Source organism: Paramormyrops kingsleyae, chromosome 1 (genome assembly GCF_048594095.1).
Source record: "Paramormyrops kingsleyae isolate MSU_618 chromosome 1, PKINGS_0.4, whole genome shotgun sequence".
NCBI lineage: Eukaryota > Metazoa > Chordata > Actinopteri > Osteoglossiformes > Mormyridae > Paramormyrops > Paramormyrops kingsleyae.
In genome coordinates, this window is record NC_132797.1 from 19,115,656 (window position 1) to 19,121,655 (window position 6,000).

The window sequence follows — 6,000 nt, forward strand, 5'->3', positions numbered from 1 at the left end:
GAGCCTGTAAGATTGAAATACTGCTAAACAAACATGGTTCCCCACCACATCACAATGGCAAGATATGGTGAGAAACGCCGAATAAACTCCAGCAGCTTAACTGGATGTCTGTACAGTAAGTCGGGGATCCAGGTCCAGTGTAAACTGGTATGTTTACGGTGCCCAGAATAGCCAGTGAAACTTTGACTCCCCTGAAGTACCCTCCCCGCCCCCACGCTTGTCCAACATGAAGTGGTTTGTTCATCTGCTTTGTCTTTCTGGCTTTGCCCACTTGCACAATATGCATGTGCATGCATGGCTAAAGCCCTCTGGGGTAGTTATGTTGGGAAGGACGCTTTCTAAAAGAAAAGTTTAATTCTGCTGACGTCATATAGGACAGAAGCACCAAACAGAATGAACATGCTAGGTACAACTCTTGGGGTGACCGGTGAATTTACACTAATTGAGTTGATTATAACATTGAAATAGTAGTAGTAGTAGCAGTAGAGCTTTATTGTAATCTCAGCCACATATATTAAAGCACACGATGAGATGAAATAACGTTCTCCAGGGACAAAAGGTGCAACGTATGAAATATCACATCACTAAGAAAATATTTGAGATGGAGAGATGCAAAATTATATGATAGCCTGTATCTGCATAACTTGAATTCCACTTTAACCCTTTACCCTTCTTACCCTTTAACCACCCATTCAATATCAAATGCTGGCCAAAAATGTAAATGAAATTATGTAAATTCTTAAATTAACTGAGCTAGCCAAAATAGTTGAAACTAGCCAGCAAGGAACTAAACAGGACACAAACAGGGCAAACCAAACAGAGAAGCAAAAAATAATTACAAGCTAGTCTCAAACTCACAACTGGCGGGTTCTCTCAGTTTCTGAGCCACACACTCAGCCCATTGAGCCGTGCGGTGGACTGGGAAGTAGGCATAGCACACTGGAGCTGACAGACAAGAGACAGGAGTGTGAACAAGATGCCCAGCAACACCTCCAGGCCAAACGGGGAGCAGACACGAAGGGCAGGGTAGGGCGGGGGCTGACCCTGGCAATTGGAGTAATAGATTACATTTAGATCCATCTCCTGTTGTATGATCACTCATACCATGTTTAATGAACACACTTTCAAAGGATTGACATCAATAACTTGTCGTCCTCAGCCTCATGAGTATTACACTCTTCAACTCACTCTCTAAGTCTAACACATACTGGCATTGGCCTTGCAAATCTTGTTCAGCTCATCTATTCAACCAGTTGGTGTTGCACCTAACAAGTTCTTTTGTCAGTAGATGTCCATATATGACATGCATCTGTCAATACACCCATATGGCAGAATTCCCACTGTAAAATTAGAGCCAATGTCAAGACTTCCAAAGTTCTGGCTAATTTACGAAGTGTCCTCGTCAACATGGTTGCTCTGAAGTACTCTCTCTGAATGCCAGAAGGATTGTATCTTTCTCAGCCATTAACTTTCAACTCTGAAATGATCCTAGCAGTCAGCTAGCTTAGAGGCCTTGTCACACTTCCTACTTTCCCAGCTATTTACAGTGCAAAATAAGCTATTTTCAAGATAATTTAAGTATTCAAATAGGTTAGGCATGTTCCAACACAAAACAATGAAAGCACAATCCTCAACAGACTAAAGTTACAGAAAACAAATCCAAGATACTGTTTGAAGATTTGAGGAAATTGTAAATTGGGAACTGGCCAACTGGGGAAAGGGCCACTGTGATGAAATGGTAGGACAAAGACAAACCCTCAAACAAACATCTTGAAAGGCAGAACAGAACAATTGTGGCTGGGGTCATAACAATGATAATCAGTAGTAAAAAATGTACACATTTAAATACATACTACACTGTAAATACATTTCTATGGTCATTTTGTCATCCATATCTTTGTAAGTGGGGTGGCATGGTGGTGTAGTGGTTAGCACTGTTGCCTCACACCTCTGGGACCTGGGTTCAAGTCTCTGCCTGGATTACATGTGTGTGGAGTTTGCATGTTCTCCCATGTTGTTGTGGGGTTTCCCCCATGTACTCCAGGTCCCCCCCCCCCCCACAGTCAGTACTCACAGCTGGCCCCCTGTCCTGGGTTGTTCCCCACCTTCTGCCCATAGCATCCAGGATAGGCTCTGGACCCCCTGTGACCCAGAAGGATAAGTGGTTTGGAAAATGGATGGATGGGTATCTTTATAAGGTGACAGAGTGGCTTGCACTGTTGTAACATGTATCCATGAGTGTGGGTTCAAATCCTACTCTGGCTTCATATCTTCATACCCCTGCTCTCTGTGTGGAGTTTGCATGTTCCTCTGTTGTGTGGATGTCCTATAGTTCTCTGATTTAGGATTAGAGATATGGCTAGATTAGGCATCCAGATAGGGTTGGCATTAGGATAACTGCTCAGGCCAGGGGTGGGTAATTTTATCTGCTGGTGTGTATGCAGATTTTTCAGATAACCTGTAGGTCAGCTGTTCAAACCCTGGTGTGAGGACTCTTCAGCCAATCAGTCCTCTAATTAGTGATCTAATCTTAGAGTTATGGTCAGGGTTGCTAATAGGCTTAGGGTTGGCATTAGGGTTTTAGCTAGAACAAGGTTTGGGCATGGAATTAGGGCTAGGATTGTGGTTTAAGTTTGCAGTAAAATGCATATAAGTAATGAGGTTTTTATGTATTTCAGTGTCTAAGGATTTTACAGTGTGCTTTCATTGACTTTGCAAAGAAACATTTTGCTTCTTGTTGGACATTACAGCAGAGCTCCTCCTAGGCCTCAAACTAAGCCTTAACCTTTAGCTTGATCTCAATCGCTACAAAGACTTTCCCAAAAACAACACAAGAAACAGGCCATCACACACAGGTATTTAGGCTTTCCATCGTCATTTCACAAAAAAGGACAGGAAAAATAATCCCTCACAGATGAAAGCACTAAAACTATTTCAAGTTGAATGCCTGCTTCCTGTTTCCTATCCTCCCTTTAGTGAAGCCAAGTTGTTTAAAAACAGCAGTTTTAGCTATTGTTGCTGATCAGATAGCTCTACCTGGAAGTCGATTGTCTGTGTGTCTCCTGCCAACCACCTCTGCCGCTTTCCAAAATTAACACTTAATAAGCTATGCCGTTCTTTATCATTTTCAACATTCATGTCCAATGAGCTCTGCTGTTATAGTGAATATAGGGTGACCAGATAATCCATGTCAGGGAGGACACTCTGAGCTAGGACAGGAATTGTAAATTACCGTTTCAATTAAATGGACCTGGATTTCACTTGAGCACTGAGTTCTTGCTGTGTGCTGATTGGTCAGTCTCCTATAATCAAAAAGGTGCCATAGAATGACAATCACTTTATAGCGGCATAGTTGGAACTGACATACCGCGAATCTCAAACACTGTTTCTCCTTCAAATATAAACCCCGCATTTGTAAGATTGTAATAAAAGAAGCCGATTCAAAAATCCTAGACTGTTAAGTAACGCTCTTTACACCCTGTTGGAAGGAGTGGGTGACTTTAATTGCTTTTATGTCGGTGGTCTTGGGTAAAAAAAAAAAAAAAGTAAATGATATATATGCATGCCAGTGCATAATTGTTTGGGTGCTGGCACGGAGAGTTCGGGTGTTGTTAACATTTGAGAAATCTGTGCGATTTACCGGTAATTGTTAAATAACTAATGAAACCATCAATTCTCGGACAACTGCTGGCTCAGTTCCTCGTTGCAGCGGATAGATAGCCCGGTTACCGTGGCTGTTACCACAGAGAGACTCCAAACTCACTCTGGTCATGTAGCTGGATGCAAGGAGACCGGCCCATGTACCTGAGTATACTGCGCTGCCCAACTACGGTAAGACAGTTGAAACAGGGAAGGTAACAACCCCAAACTTAACATACAGCAGCCCACATTCACGCCCAATGGACCTGCACAATCTGCAACATACATTTTGTCTCAAGAAGGGCATGCGTGCACAGGTCAGACAAGTGCATCTAGCATGGGAAAAATACATACTGGAGTAAGGTTATTTATTACTAGTATACAATACATACACTCACCTAAAGGATTATTAGGAACACCATACTAATACGGTGTTTGACCCCCTTTCGCCTTCAGAACTGCCTTAATCCTACGTGGCATTGATTCAACAAGGTGCTGAAAGCATTCTTTAGAAATGTTGGCCCATATTGATAGGATAGCATCTTGCAGTTGATGGAGATTTGTGGGATGCACATCCAGGGCACGAAGCTCCCGTTCCACCACATCCCAAAGATGCTCTATTGGGTTGAGATCTGGTGACTCTGGGGGCCATTGTAGTACAGTGAACTCATTGTCATGTTCAAGAAACCAATTTGAAATGATTCGAGCTTTGTGACATGGTGCATTATCCTGCTGGAAGTAGCCATCAGAGGATGGGTACATGGTGGTCATAACGGGATGGACATGGTCAGAAACAATGCTCAGGTAGGCCGTGGCATTTAAACGATGCCCAATTGGCACTAAGGGGCCTAAAGTGTGCCAAGAAAACATCCCCCACACCATTACACCACCACCACCAGCCTGCACATTGGTAACAAGGCGTGATGGATCCATGTTCTCATTCTGTTTAAGCCAAATTCTGACTCTACCATTTGAATGTCTCAACAGAAATCAAGATTCATCAGACCAGGCAACATTTTTCCAGTCTTCAACTGTCCAATTTTGGTGAGCTCGTGCAAATTGTAGCCTCTTTTTCCTATTTGTAGTGGAGATGAGTGGTACCCGGTGGGGTCTTCTGCTGTTGTAGCCCATCCGCCTCAAGGTTGTGCGTGTTGTGGCTTCACAAATGCTTTGCTGCATACCTCGGTTGTAACAAGTGGTTATTTCAGTCAAAGTTGCTCTTCTATCAGCTTGAATCAGTCGGCCCATTCTCCTCTGACCTCTAGCATCAACAAGCCACTTTCGCCCACAGGACTGCCGCATACTGGATGTTTTTCCCTTTGAACACCATTCTTTGTAAACCCTAGAAATGGTTGTGCGTGAAAATCCCAGTAACTGAGCAGATTGTGAAGTACTCAGACCGGCCCATCTGGCACCAACAACCATGCCACGCTCAAAATTGCTTAAATCACCTTTCTTTCCCATTCTGACATTCAGTTTGGAGTTCAGGAGATTGTCTTGACCAGGACCACACCCCTAAATGCATTGAAGCAACTGCCATGTGATTGGTTGATTAGATAATTGCATTAATGAGAAATTGAACAGGTGTTCCTAATAATCCTTTAGGTGAGTGTATGTGGCCATAAATATGACCTCCGGTATCAGGTAAGTGTCATGATATGTCTCTGTCATGTTCCAGTTCGGCCAGCAGAGGTCTCTGTTGGCCGTCATATTAGCTTCTTCCTTCGCTCTCAAAATTACCCGCACCTGTGTTATATCCTCTGCGATTCGTAATGTGTGCTACTCGCTAAACCTGCTTCTCGTCGTTAATGAGTGTACAGTATATCTATGTGCCTCTCCTGTATATGTTCCCCAATCCTGTCATTGTTACCTATTGCCAAATCAAACTCCCAGGAGGTTCCTATAACGACATTCCCACTGTTGTAGTCTCTTTAATAGTCACCTTCAGGGGTTTTTAGGCTTGCCAACTTTGGTCAGCTGGCTGGCATGAGATTTTCAATTCGAGACAAGTCTGCACTCGCATTTACATGTAGGTAGCAGCTTTATTATCTTGTAAATAGCTAGTCTGCAGGGTTTACAAACTGTCCAAATTCTTCAGATGTAGCTAATTTTAGGTTTATGATGGAATAATAGAGATTTGTCTCAAGATTGGAGCTGGCAACCCTGAGATTAACAGGGGTGCGTTGTGCATATTAGGACATTCTCAGACATCAGTGTAAGTTCTCAAATATCAGACAAAATGCCATCATTTTCTACTAGCCATCCCATAATGACTGACCTGGTGTACGACACCTTAAACATGACAGCTGTTTCCAAAACACATTGCTATTTATTCTGGTGTATGATGCCATTTTGTCTGAT